Raw genomic sequence first — 15,560 nt, forward strand, 5'->3', positions numbered from 1 at the left:
TATGTAGGTTTTTCATCTTCAGGCTCATTAAATGCTCAAGCTCTCAACATACTGATAGAACGTCCTGTGAGCCTCCACTAACAATAATAAACCAATAAATCCTCTTTGAATCAGCTGCAAGCGGTAAACAGGTCTCATAAACCATGTAAAAATACTAAAATCGCATTAAAAACGCTGCGCTATCAAAAGGTATAAGCAAAAAGCCTCTGAACTGGTAAAAATATATCCTCTATAATGTGGTAATAATAATGTATAAAATATATAATGAAAAATATATAAAATGACACGTGCTTAATAGCCAAATAATAAAGTGACAATGTGCATTCATCACCCCCTGAGGAAGATACGAAATTCCCTTGTATCGACACATGTAGGGGGAAGGGAACAGGACGGCACACTTAGCAGATCAGCTGCTAGGAACGATCAGCATACCATCCCATTACCAGCCGGTTTCAACCATTCGTTTTTTGCTTGATATAGAATGGCGCACTGAAGCGCCTGGATATTGTGAGTACCCTGTGTGGGACCTGTTTATTTTTGGTTCAATAAATTGCATAAACATACTACACTATGAGATCTTTTTTCATTGATTTACTGAGGCACATTGGCGATTGATCCAGGATCCCAGACGCATTGTTGAACCCTGTAGTGGTTCCAAAGTGTGTATTGACCAAGCTTAACAGCAAGGTCACACATCTTAAGGTGAACCTTCATTACATTGGGGGGGAGCGCCTGAGTGAGAACACAGCGTCTCATTATCGCATCACTTTCACAGCATACTGAATCGCATGGAGTGTGGAGCATCTGTAAATTGGATCAATTTGAACTTTGCACTTAAACACTTTTATAATTCCAGTATTTGGATCTATTTAAATTTCCACTGACTTATTTGTTTTAAAAACATTTTTTTTTTCACTATATGAATGCACATTGTCACTTTATGTTTTGGCTATTAAGCACGTGTCAATTTTATATTTTTCATAGGGCTGTTACTGATTAAAATTTTCGTGTTCCATTAATCGATTTTTTTTTAATCGATTAATTATAAACGCACATACAGATCCAACTACTTTTAGCTGATCTCCTTGCATTGCAACTCTGCATTAGTCAGTGGTAAATGTGGTATACACTATATACAATCACCCGACACTAGTTAGTTTCATTGGGTAGTTGTGTTTTATTGAACTTCAATCAACTTATACAGTTCTGCTACTGTAACTGAAATCTAAGAGTTTATCTAAGAGTTTGCTGCACCGCCCCACAAGTGTTGTACCCAGTTCTGTTAGTGATGCCATGGTATTTTTTCCCTCCATCACTGATAAACCTAAAAAAGATTCTGTCTCCTTTTTTTAAAAGGTATTTAGCCATCTCCTCCTTTTTCTTTGTTGATTTCCCCACCAAGAGGATCCACCTATTTGGCCTTTAGATACACTTTAAGATGACCATGGGATTATTGAAGGGTCAAGTTTTGCTGCATTAAGATAACTGTACATGGATAAGATCCCTGAATCATTTTCAGCACCGTACAACGTTAGACCTTGCTCACCTCTCCTCCACCTCCTGGACTTGGACCTTCATCTCCTTGTCCACACTCCACCCGGAGCTCTAGATCGCTCTCCCTGCAGAACGTAGAGTCATGGCTCGTGACTTCAACTGTTTCTCAAGGTAGGACACCTGCCTCAGGTCCTGACAAAGCAGCTCTGTTAGCAGACAGAGGCACTTGGGGAAGGGGGGAGGAGTCCGGTGACGTCGATGTCCGGAACTCCCTGAAGACCCGGAAGCCGGCGGAAAGGCGAGTAGCGATCAAAAGAATTTCGATCGATCAAAAAATTTAACAATTAATCGAGGAATCAATCGTTACTTTCCACGGCCCTCATTTTTCCATTATATATTTTATACATTATTATTACCACGATTTAGAGGATATATTTTTTCCCAGTTCAGAGCCTTTTTGCTCATACCTTTGATAGACCAGCGTTTTTAATGCAATTTTAGTATTTTTACATGGTTTGTGAGACATGTTTACCGCTTGCAGCTATTAAGCACGTCATTTTATATATTTCTCATTATATAATTTTATACATTATTTATTACCACGGTGTAGAGGATATAATTTTACCAGTTCAGAGGCTTTTTGCTTATACCTTTGATAACACAGCGTTTTTAATGCCATTTTAGTACGGAGCATCAGTGTATTAAAAAAAAAAAAAAAATGCACACAACATGTACACAAAGATATGAATAGCCTTGGGGACTGCAGTCCCTGGCTGTGCTATCGGACAGAGGTGCCTAGATCACAAGGCATAGAAGAGTGACAGCAGAAAACAACCATGTAGTCCATCCAGTCTGCCCCTGAGAATTACAAATTTTTTGAAGGTAACACAGTTCCTGTTTATGTATTGTGTAAATTTGTATCTAATCAATTAGTGATTCTTAATTTTGATACATATTCATAAATGCATGGATTCAAAAGAAGAGTGATAAATATTAAAAATGCAACAATTGCAAAATTTACTGACATATTGCACACATTTATTTTAGTCCTGATCTTGAATAAAGAAAATATGCAGAAACCTCTCATACATTCCTTATAAACAACAGCTAACATTCATCTGCGATAAACACCATGTCACACTCCTATAGACATGTGAAAGCGGTTATCAGATATTTTGCATACAACAGCTCATGCTACTGATAATTAGCTATGCTGGGAACTCAATGTGCTCTCCTCTAATGATCAGACTTGTGTTGACACCACCACCACCACCCCCCTGCACAGCCATTCACTGGGAAGATCAGTGTGCTGCTGTTTTTCCTCCCCTAGCTCTTATGCAGCTGAGAACAGAAAGAATGTTGACTTGGTTGTTTTACAAGATGAGGGTTTACAATCACTAATCTGAAAATTCAATTTGTTCAATGTCCATAAGCCACACATATGCGTCCATTATGGCTGAGGTATTTGTGCTAAAAGTGTGCTCACTGCCCGCTACCAGCACAGTAACTGACCCATCACAGACATGGATGCATATGTGCAGCGTGTGGTCATTAAAGTGGTTGTAAAAGCAGAAGGTTTATTGTCTTAATGCATTCTATGCATTAAGATAAAAAAACGTTCTGTATGTAGCAGCCCCCTAATACTTACCTGAACCCCATCTCTATTCAGCGATGTTCACGAGTGCCTTGGCCGTCCATTGGCTCCCGCTGCTGTCAATCAAAGTCAGTTAGCCAATCGGGAGAGAGAGAGGGCAAGCCGATCCATGTCTGAATGGACACACGGAGCTGCGGCTTGGCTCCGGTGCCGTCATAGCAAGCTGCTTGCTGTGGGAGCACTCAACAGGAGGGAGGGGCCAGGAGCGCCTAAGAGGGACACGAGAAGAGGAGGAGGATCAGGGCTGCTCTGTGCAAAACCACTTCACAGGGCAGGCAGGTATAACATGTTTGTTATTTTTAAAGGATAAAAAAAAAAAAAAAAAGAAAAAGAAAAAGAATTTAGTGTCAATGCCCATGCTTCTTGCTGCCACACTATGCATTCATGAAAGCAGGGGTCTCTGTGGTGAAAGTGCACAAAGTAAAAAGCACCTGATACAAGTGCATATCATATAGAATCCAAAAAACTCTAAGTCTCTCAAGCTAATAGGCAAAATCTCTTGTTGGACTCTTGTAACCAACATAGGCACTGCCTCATTCATGTATAATAGTTTATGCGTTTTGAGGGAGCACTCTTCATCAGAACCCTGAAGGAAATACGTAAGCTGTTATACAAGACTGACTATGTTGGTCACGAAGATTCAAGAATCAGACTCCAGTGCCTATTGACTTGAGAGACCTTGGATTTTGTACGATATGCATTTATTTCAAGTACCTTTAGGAGTACAAGATATTTCTTTAAATAAAAGGTTATTCGTGTTCTTACACAATGCCGATGCGCTCTCCGTTTGTTTTGTAGTGGTGATACTATTTAGCACAGACCACCACACAAGTAAGCATCCAGTCGTTTTTTACTGTACGTAAAATACTTTTCTTGTAAACCAGGTAAACAATCATTTTAACAGGAATAAAAGATGCTTCTTTAGTGAAGAATTGGATCATGTATATACCTTCACGTATCAATAACCTTAGAATTGGAACACACACACACACACAAACAGTTAGGTCCATATATATTTGGACACAGGCACAAGTTTAGGTTTTTTCAGGTATTTACCAAAACATATTTAAGCTATAGTTATATAATGGATATGGGCTGAGAGTGCACATTCTTAGGTTTAATTTGAGGGTATATACATGCAAATCGAAGAAAGGGTTTAGGAATTAAAGCTCTTAAGATCAGCCATTCCCCTTTTTAAGGGACCTAAAGTTTCATGGCCATGTGTGGACTACTCTTTCATTATTTCTTCATCAATTAAGCAGGTAAAAGATGTGGAGTGGACTCTAATAGCAGGAATACACGTTTAGAAAAATCGACTGATCGCTAGACCGCTGAAATCGTCGCCAATATTAACCAATCAAAAAAAAAATCTTTAAAAGAGCAAATCGGTTTAATGCGTAGTGTTGACATCTCACGTACAAGTGGGGTTGTCTACTAGTTCCGCTCATGTGTGATAATGTTCAAGAGATGTTTTACAGATGACCTTCACACCAACTAATAGAATATTGTTCATTCGCAAACGATACCACACGCTTTTTCCAAATCAGTCTTTTTCGTTCACAATATCGATATTGGGTATTACTTGCTGGGCATCAACGAGTAGAAAATCGGCCGATCGTTCGCAGAACAGAAATTTTCGCCTGATTTTCTTATTGTGTATTCTTGCCATTAGTGTGGTATTTGCATTTGGAATTTATTGCTGTGAACCTACATCATGCGTTCAAAGGAGCTGTCCATGCAAGTTAAACAGGCCATTGTAAGGCTCCAAAAATGAAACAAATCTATCAGAGAGAAAGCAGCAACATTAGGAGTGGCCAAATCAACAGTTTGGTACATTCTGAGGATAGAGGAACACACTGGTGACCTCAGCAACATAAAAAGGCCTGGACATCCACAGAAGACACAAGTGGTGGATGATCTCAGGATCTTCTCTATGGTAAAGAAAAACCCATTCACAAAAGACAAGTGAAGGACACTCTCCAGGAGGTGGACGTCTCATTGTGAAAGTGTACAATCAAAGAAGACTGCACGGGAGCAAATACAGAGGGTTCACCACAAGGTGCAAACCATTCATAAGCTTGAAGAATAGAAAAGCTAGACTAGACTTCTTTGCATTCCTTGAACGGATGAAACGAAGATTAATCTGTACCATAATGACGGAAAGAAAAAAAAGTGTGGAGAAGGCTTGGAACAGCTCATGATCCAAAGCACACAACATCATCTGTAAAACATGGTAGAGGCAGTGTGATGGCATGGGCATGCATGGCTTCCAGTGGCACTGGGTCATTGGTGTTTATTGATGATGTGACAGAAGACAGAAGCAGCCAGATGAATTCTGCAGTGTTAAGAAATATACAGTCAGCCCAGATTCAGCTAAATGCAGCAAAGTTCATTGGACGGCGCTTCACAGTACAGATGGACAATGATCCAAAACACACTGCAAAAGCAACCCAGGAGCTTTTGAAGGAAAAGAAGTGGAATATTCTGCAATGGCTGAGTCAATCACCTGATCCCAACCCAATTGAGCATGCATTTCACTTACTGAAGGCAAAACTAAAGGCAGAAAGACCTACAAAGAACAACTGAAGACATCTGCAGTTAGAGCCTGGCAAAGCATCAGAAAGGAGGAAACCCAGTCCTTGGTAATGTCCATGGGTTCCAGACTTCAGGCAGTCATTGCCAGCAAAGGATTCTCAACAAAATATAAAAAAAAAATTTATTTATGATTATATTAATTTTTCCAATTACATTTGAGCCCCTGAAAATGGGGGGAAATAGGTATAAAAATGGTTGCAGTTCCTAAAATGTGTACTTGATATTTAAGTTCAACCACTTGAATTAAAGCTGAAAGACTGCACTTCAAATTCATTTGGATTGTTTTGTTTTAATTTTATTCTGGTGGCATACAGAGCCAAAAGTATGAAAATTGTGCCTGTGTCTAAATATATATGGCCCTAACTGTATGTATATATCTATTCTATAGCTATCTCTCTCTCACGTATCGATAACCTTAACATTGGATCATATATGTACCTTCACTTATGAATAACCTTATACATGGTGCTGATATCCTTATATATACTGATTATTTAATATAGCTCACCGTTGAAGGACTCTATAACAGACCCGCTGACCAGTTCTGAATAGAATGAATGTAAGCCAACAGAAAAATGGAGTAATATTATGAAACCCAGAGTATGAATTTCTACTGAGAAAACTAAAAGGGACTCCAAAGAGATGTACTTTTTTCTTCCAGATTAAGTATGGAACTCTAGTATAGTTTATTGCATTGTGTTGTCCTTTAAGGGATATTAAACCCCAAAACAAAAACTTCATATACTCCTGCTTACCAATTCTTGAATCAGAACTAAAGCTACATTTTAAAAACCTTTGAGCAGGAAACTCTTTATTGCAGAAAAGACATGCTATGTCTCTTCCACAATAAGCCCCGTTCACACCGGTGTGACTTGTCATACGATTTGACAGTTCCAATTGTTGGCAATGGAACTGATCAAATCGGTGTGGCACCGTAAAGTCAGAGTCGCACTGATTTGAACGGTTCCATTACCAACAATAGGGTGCGACTTGTCACGCAATTTGGAACTGTCAAATCACAACATGACAAGTCACACCGGAGTGAACGGGGCTTATTGTGGAAGACTAAAAATAAAGGGAAAAAAAGCCAAAACAAGAAAAAAGAAAACAAATGCAGCCAGCACATCTAAGCATTGATAATCTGTAATATATGACAGTTTTCTTTTTGAGTTTAAAACTTGTCTAAGCTAAACAATTCCATAGTAAATGATCCGAGCTAAGATGACATATAAACTCCATCTGTGACAATAGGAATCATAAAATGGGGGACATGGGGGGTCCTGGAAGGTTGGAGCCCACTCCTGTCTCTATGAATAGTCGGAATGCAGAGTGTGGAGTGTGGACATGTGGGATCCTATACTGGGAAGTTAGGTCAGGTACTGGACACAGGCACCGGATATAGACACAAATAACCAGCTGGTGCCGAGTGCTTTCCTCCCCCCCCCCCGGAATGTAGATGACCCCCCTCCTCCGAGAAGAGAGAGACCACCACGATCTCCATGTACACCGGACAGATGTGTCATCCCATACAATGGAACCGGCGTCTGCCATGGCCGGATCACACATCACACCGGGGGGAAGTTTGTATCCAATGATCGGATCACACAACCCTCCCTATGGAGGACGGAGCTCCATGTTTATATACAATCCACACACAGCCATTACCTTACCGGACACATCACCCTCCTCTCCCCTTCTCAGCCCGCTCTCCTCTCCTCCTCCTCTCTTTTTTTCACTTCTCTTCTTTTCTCATCTCTTTCTTTCCAGCTGGCAATCATAGTAGAGGGGGAGGGGACAGCACTATCCTACCGCACCGGCAACCAATCACTCTCCTCCTCTCTTCACCCCCCGGAAAAGCAGGAAAGGGAGGGACACCTCCCCAACCATCGAGGGACAACCCCCCCCCCCCCCCCCCCCAACCATCGAGGGACATCCACCCCCCCGGAGTCACTCCCATGAATCTGGCGGCGTGTTACCTACACAGTGCCGGCTCTGCCCTGTCTAATGCCACCCTCGGCTCACCCTTCCCTGCAAGCCTGACTCATCCTTCTCTGTCTACTGCCACCCCCACAGTCCACCCTTCCTTGTCACTGTCCCCCCTTCTCTGCCTGCTGGATTCACCTCGGCTCACCCTCATCTGCCTGTTGCTGGCTGGGCTTCCCCTATCCTGCCCCCTGCCACTGCCCCCCTTACCCTTTCCTGCCTGTCACTGCCACCCTTAGCCTTCCTTGCCTGCCACTGCCCCCCTTACCCTCTTCTGCCTGCCAGTCACTACCCCCCACCTTTCACTGCCTGCCACTGCTGCCCCCTTACCCTTCCCTGCCACTGCCCCCCTTACTCTTCCCTGCCTGCCGCCCCCCCCCCCCCCTTTACCATTCCCTGCCACTGTCCCCTTCACTTTTCCCTGCCTGCTGAAGCCACCCCTTACCCTTTCCTGCCTGTCACTGCCACCCTTAGCCTTCCTTGCCTGCCACTGCCCCCCTTACCCTCTTCTGCCTGCCAGTCACTACCCCTTTCACTGCCTGCCACTGCTGCCCCCTTACCCTTCCCTGCCACTGCCCCCCTTACTCTTCCCTGCCTGCCACCCCCCCCCTTTACCATTCCCTGCCACTGTCCCCTTCACTTTTCCCTGCCTGCTGAAGCCACCCCTCACCCTTCCCTGCCTGCCATTACTTCCACTCACCCTTCCCTGCCAGTCACTGCCTGCCACTGCTGCCCCCTTACCCTTCCCTGCCTGCCACCCCCCTTTACCCTTCCCTGCCACTGCCCCCTCTCACTTTTCCCTGCCTGCTGAAGCCACCCCTCACCCTCCCCTGCCTGCCATTGCTTCCACTCGCCCTTTCTTGCCTGCCATTGCTTCCCCTCACCCTTCCCTGCCTGCCACTGCTTCCCCTCACCCTTCCCTGCCTGCCACTGCTTCCCCTCACCCTTCCCTGCCTGCCATTGCTTCCTCTCACCCTTCCCTGCCTGCCATTGCTTCCTCTCACCCTTCCCTGCCTGCCATTGCTTCCCCTCACCCTTCCCTGCCTGCCATTGCTTCCCCTCACCCTTCCCTGCCTGCCATTGCTTCCCCTCACCCTTCCCTGCCTGCCATTGCTTCCCCTCACCCTTCCCTGCCTGCCATTGCTTCCCCTAACCCTTCCCTGCCTGCCATTGCTTCCCCTAACCCTTCCCTGCCTGCCATTGCTTCCCCTCACCCCTGCCTGCCATTGCTTCCCCCTCACCCTTCCCTGCCTGTCATTGCTTCCCCTCACCCTTCCCTGCCTGCCATTGCTTCCCCTCACCCTTCCTGTCTGCCATTGCTTCCCCTCACCCTTCCCTGCCTGCCATTGCTTCCCCTCACCCTTCCTGTCTGCCATTGCTTCCCCTCACCCTTCTCTGCCTGCCATTGCTTCCCCTCACCCTTCTCTGCCTGCCATTGCTTCCCCTCACCCTTCTCTGCCTGCCATTGCTTCCCCTCACCCTTCTCTGCCTGCCATTGCTTCCCCTCACCCTTCTCTGCCTGCCATTGCTTCCCCTCACCCTTCTCTGCCTGCCATTGCTTCCCCTCACCCTTCTCTGCCTGCCATTGCTTCCCCTCACCTTTCCCTGTCTGCCATTGCTTCCCCTCACCTTTCCCTGTCTGCCATTGCTTCCCCTCACCTTTCCCTGTCTGCCATTGCTTCCCCTCACCTTTCCCTGTCTGCCATTGCTTCCCCTCACCTTTCCCTGTCTGCCATTGCTTCCCCTCACCTTTCCCTGTCTGCCATTGCTTCCCCTCACCTTTCCCTGTCTGCCATTGCTTCCCCTCACCCTTTCCTGCCTGCTGAAGCCACCCCAGCTCACCCCTTCGTGCCTGCTGCTGCCGCCTCCTCCTAAGGGTCCTTTCACACTGGGGTGGTTTGCAGGCGCTATTGCGCTAATAATAGCGCCTGCAAACCGACCCGAAAGTGCCGCTGCTTTCATTCCAGTGTGAAAGCCCCGAGGGCTTTCACACTGGAGCGATGCGCTGGCAGGACGGTAAAAAAAGTCCTGCTAGCAGCATCTTCGGAGCGGTGAAGGAGCGGAGTGTATACCGCTCCTTCACATTGAAATCAATGGGACAGCGCGGCTATACCGCCGGCAAAGCGCCTCAGCAGAGGCGCTTTGCGGTGGTTTTTAACCATTTCTCGGCCGCTAGCGGGGGGTAAAACCGCCCCGCTAGCGGCCGCATACCGACGGTAAAGCGCCGTTTACAATAGCGGCGCTTTACCGCCGACGCCCGCCCCAGTGTGAAAGGGTTCTAAGCAAAAACTTTGACAAAGGAGTGCCTGTGGACGCGGTATACTTGGATTTTGCAAAAGCATTTGACGTAGTTCCCCACACACGGCTAATGTGTAAATCAGGGGTATTGAATTAAAATTTACACCGGCCCAATCACTAAAATGTTCTTCCAACAGAGGTCCGAATCTCATTTTTGTGCGAAGACTGCGATCCTTCACATCACAACCCTCTCCTCCTATATCGCAACCCTGTTTTTACATCAGTGTCCTCAGTCCCCTGCACATCACAGTCCCCCACTTCACATCACCAGTTTCCCTTCAGAGTAGTGTTATTATACCCCTTCACAGTAGTGTACTGAACCCCCTTCACAAACACACACCCCCTTTATTCACAGCAGTGTCCTCAACCCCCTTTCAAATTATCATAGTTTAACAACCTCCCCCTTACAGTAGTACAATCTGCCCTCTTCACCCCCCCAAAGCACTGCCCCCTTTACGTGGCCCCCTCCCACAGCACTACCCCCCTTTACGTGGCCCCCTCCCACAGCACTACCCCCCTTTACGTGGCCCTCCTACAGCACTGCCCCCCTTTGTATCACCCTCCTACAGCACATCACACCCTCCCCCACACAGTAGTGTGCTCTCCTCCCCTTGACATCTACTCCCCCCAGCACTGCCCCCCTCACGTCACCCCTCCTCCCCCACAGTGGTGTTCTCTGCCCCCCTTCACTCTCCTACCTTAGACAGAGTGGAGAGCAGGAGGCAGGACCATTTTGGACTGAGTGCGGGAGGCACAACACAGCATTGGATGGAGGCTGGGAGCTGTCGATGGTTAACTTTTAATACATAGAATACATTAGGATAAAAAAAAACTCCTGCCTTTACAATAACTTTAATCAAACTCTTGGGTAATTCCTAGATCCTTAATCAAACAGTCCCTGCAGATAAAGGTGTGGATAACCAATGTTAAAAGGACTGAACAGCTTAGAAAACAGAATCTAAAGCATTTGAGGGGCAATCTGTCCATTTCTTTCAAATGCTTGTATTATTATTATTATTATTATACAGTATTTATATAGCGCTAATAGTTTACGTAGCGCTTAATGGGCCACTATTATGTCAGGGGTCACATTGTTGAAGATCAGTTCTCTGTTCTACTGTGACAGACAAAGAACAGGAGAGCTGGAGCAGCACGCTCTGATTCCTATGCCTGTCCTTACCCTCTGCTAAGGCCCCTTTCACACTGGGGCGGTTTGCAGGCGCTATTGTGCTAAAAATAGCACCTGCAAACCGACCCGAAAGTGCCGCTGCTTTGTCTCCAGTGTGAAACCCCCAAGGGCTTTCACACTGGAGCGGTGCGCTGGCAGGACAGGAAAAAAAGTCCTGCCAGCAGCATCTTTGGAGCGGGGAAGGAGTGGTGTATACACCGCTCCTGCCCATTGAAATCAATGGGACAGCACAGCTATACCGCCAGCAAAGCGCCTCTGCATAGGTGCTTTGCAGTGGTTTTTAACCCTTTCTCGGCCTCTAGCGGGGGTAAAAACTCCCCGCTAGTGGCCAAATACCGACGGTAAAGCGCCGCTAACAATAGCGGCGCTTTACCGCCGACGCTGCCCCAGCCCCAGTGTGAAAGGGGCCTTAGAGTGGAAGGGGGAAGTTTTGTTAACCCAGCATTCTCTGCTTGTGTAGTGTAGTCACTGCACAGGTAGAGAGAGGGATGTAAGCTGTCAGCTCTTCACTCTTATGACAGGTCACACCTGGTGGGAATCTGTGGCAGTATTCTATATGGAGTCAAAAAGATGCTGTAGAGATTTCTTTATTGTCACAAGCCAGACAAAATTGCAATGATGATCAGTTGACACGTTTCACACGAAAAGAACCGTGCTTGTTCACAACAATTGAAATGCTCACAATACAAGATATTTAATGGCATATATCAAATCAAACACCTAACACAAAACACCTGTAGTTAAAGAGCAATCAACACAAAACACCAACATAAAAACATTTCTTAAATGCGAAAACATCTGATCACAAAATAGTCAAAACAAAAAATAGACAATATAAACAAGAAATGTATTAAATACAAAAATAGAAACGTGAGCGAAAAAACATGTATATATACCACTATAAATCACATATATCACTGTATAACCAATTAAGTCAAATTGTGTGATTTAATGCTTATTATTAAAGACTTCTTAAAAATTGTTCAAGGATAAGAGGAAACAATGAGATGCTAAATCATATACATGATGGAAAGAATGCACATACACATGAAATCTCTCCAGCATCTTTTGGATTCAAGTGTGCAATCAATCTTTTCTTCTTTTCTTGATATTGCCTATGGTGATGAGCCGGGATTAGCACCTTGGACCGGGTGTGTCCATTTTTGCCTGAAGCAGTGTGTACACCCTTGTTCTGTTTTCTATATGGAGTACTGGCGCATTCCCTAATTAGGCTGCATTTGTTTCTATTTCACTCTAAAATAGAATCTGGAATGGGTGACACAGATAAATCTGAAATAGGTCTATATCTGCTTAGTTAATGTGGCGCACGTAACCCCAGACAGTTTCCTGCTCCGATATAATATATATTTCCTAGCTGGTGTTTGCCCTACAAGTATGTAGAAAAAGTCAACAATTTGTATAGGTGTATTTACTTTTTTTTTAATATTATCCAAAGCAGTCAAGGGCATCCTCCTATCTTTCTTCTCAACATTGGATCAGCAAGACAACCAGGCAGCAGCCATCTTTTAAGCAGAGATTAGCAATGACAACCACTGTTTTCAGTACAGGTTTTAACATACACTTGTGCTTAGCAGGCCTTGGCTCTGTGATGCGGTGTGCCAAGTACAATGTCGCCTGCAGCATCAGGGCTGTGCTTGCCAATGCAGATCGGTTCATTTTCATTGAAACTCCCTGCTAGTCAGAATATGGCAGATGAAACACACAGTATGTGGATATGCAGCTGCATCCAACGGATATGTCTTTTCCTTTTTGTGGGTTGTTTGGGTTGTGTCTGTTTAGCAATGTATATAAGGATGAGTTTTTTTGGCGAGAGTAAATGTCAACAAATCGCGAATGCTTAGAATTGCGGGATTTTGTGCAGGAAGCCGGATATGTTAGGGGTTGTATAAACAACCATTATCTCTCCCAGAGCATTTGTAGTACACATGAGGCTGCTATGCCCACTAAGCTTCGGTGACCCAGAAATAAAGATAATAAACATCAAATGGGCTCCATCTTTGTGGATGAGTGAATTCAAATCAGTTGATTATTACACTTAGATTATCATCACTAGGACACTAAAATTATTTCCATGATGTTTAGCAGGGCTTAGGTTAAAGTAACTTGTATTAGCAGAAATATGGAGAATGCCTTTTCTTATCTTCTCCTGAAAATGCTAGTTACCTGTCTTGTCTCTGGTTTCTGTACTTTTTGAGGAACTGCCAGGAACAAGCATGCAGCAAGTAAAATCAGAGCTCCTGATCTGCGTGATTGCTCCAATTCAGTAATATTAAGGCTTCAGGATTATCTAGGCCAGTGTTTCTCAACTCCAGTCCTCAAGGCGCCCCAACAGGTCATGTTTTCAGGCTTACCATTATTTTTCACAGGTAATTTGATCAGTTTCACTGCCTTAGTAATTACCACAGCTGTTTCATCTGAGGGAAATCCTGAAAACATGACCTGTTGGGGCGCCTTGAGGGCTGGAGCTGAGAAACACTGATCTAGGCAACTAGCAGACAGATTACCTAAAATGTATACAAAACCATCTACATTTATTTTAAATTGCATTCAAGAATAAAAAATATTTTTTTGGGGGGAGGAAGTAAATATTTATGAGTATTGTGTATGTTCATATCCAGCCAGCAGGTGGCGCTCTGATTAGCTGAGGTGGAGAGGCAGATGGATGATTTCGCAATGTCCCCCCTCAGCTGATCATAGGAAGCCCTGTATTCATTCATAGAAATGCAAGGCCTCCAGTGAATGGCCTAGCAGCGCTGAACCCAACACAATTTTGTTAGGGGAACAAGACCACTGTGCTGTATACTGTATGTAGTTGATGCTACATACAGTTTATACAGTGCCGACAACTGCTGCATTAATTAGTAAAGGAAATAGTTTGGGCCAGCTTGGTCCAAACAAACCATTTAAAACCATAGTATTCCTGGAGTTGGGCTTTAGGCCTCATGCACACGGGATGTTAAAATAACGTTATGAAAACGCCAGTATCTTTGCAGTGATTTTTTTAAACTTTTTTCAGCTTTTTTCAACGTTTTTGCAATAGCGGTTTTTAGCGTTTATTAGCGTTTTTCGCGTTAGCGTTTTTTAGCGTTTTTTTTTTTTCAAAATTTTTTTTTTTCAATGAATCAAAAACATTAATATACATTGGTGAACGACGCTTTTGAGCGTTTTTGAGCGTTTATCAGCGTTACAGCGTTTTTACAGCTGAAAAACGTCTCTCAGAACCCACTGGTCCTGGGTTTTTTTTTACAGCTGAAAAACGCCTACGCCATTTGCAGCTCAAAAACGCCTAGGTGGACATGAAGCCATAGACTAACATAGACAGGCGTTTTTAAGCTGCAAAAAACGCTCATAAAAGCAGCTGTAAACACGTCCGTGTGCATGAGGCCTTAAAGTGGTTGTAAACGTTTGAAATGAAAAACGAGCAAAGCTTATCCTTCTATAGTGTGTACTTGCCTCAATCCAAAATACCAAGTGCGATTTCTAGCTTTTCTGTCCTTCCTCTGCTATCTGCATGAGTCACTTCTTATCTATATATATTAATCTCGACACCAAGCAATCGTGTGACACAGCTCTGCACCTCCTCTAGCACATAGAAGGTGATTGACAGCCTCAGCTGTGCATGTTTCCTATGAGATTATATAGAGGGAGGGGGTGTCTTTTCCCTCCACTCAGGTTCCTAATTACACTCAGCTCTCTGTGCTGTGTGTGACGTGAGATCCCCACCCCCTGACACCTGAGGCTCAGAAATGCTATGTAAACTGTGCACTTTGATCGGCTATAGAGGGAAAAAGTATTGCAGATAAACAGGTACAACTTATGTTGTAAGATTTGTTTTATCTGTGTGTATCACCTGAGACTGGACACTTCAGTGGGCATATATAAAAGTTTCTAAACACTTTAATGCAGCCCAATGAATAAATAAATAAGCTGCCATTGCACCCTAACATGCTAAAAATCGAACATGCATAATTTCTGAGAAATTCAATACACTACCATCTGTTCCCACACTCTGCAATGCAAATGCCTTTCAAAATGAATGCAGCATCGCATGTAAAATGGGTTACTACAATGTGGGATATGCCTATTTTCAGTAATGCCCTTGAAACCGCATTGGGACCTTCTCCTTGCTGTAAATACTTTTTTTTTGCATTGGTACATGTCCCTCTGGCAGTGCCCACCATCCCATGCCTTATTTGACAGTGGTTGGCCTATTAACTCCAGATATTGATATAATTTCATAACAGGAATCATTCCCAGAAAGACTTGAATAGGATTTGCTGCTAAGTTTTTGTTCACCAAATTTTAAACCGGATCCACCAAACTCTT

The 15,560-nt window shown here is 44.2% G+C and overlaps 1 protein-coding gene across 15 annotated transcripts in view; it reads right to left on the bottom strand.

The window, feature by feature from the left end:
- Window positions 1-15,560, bottom strand: part of PHLDB1 (pleckstrin homology like domain family B member 1) — a 196,293-nt gene that overhangs the window by 98,695 nt on the left and 82,038 nt on the right. The window contains exon 1 of one of the 15 annotated variants that reach the window (XM_073602506.1): window positions 7,414-7,632. The exons of the other annotated variants lie outside the window; for them this stretch is intronic. The gene's annotated coding sequence lies outside the window, so the exon portion shown is untranslated. Of the gene's footprint in view, window positions 1-7,413; window positions 7,633-15,560 lie in introns of those variants that run through there. 15 annotated transcript variants of the gene reach the window in all.

This window comes from Aquarana catesbeiana, linkage group LG10 (genome assembly GCF_042186555.1).
Source record: "Aquarana catesbeiana isolate 2022-GZ linkage group LG10, ASM4218655v1, whole genome shotgun sequence".
Classification (NCBI taxonomy): Eukaryota; Metazoa; Chordata; class Amphibia; order Anura; family Ranidae; genus Aquarana; species Aquarana catesbeiana.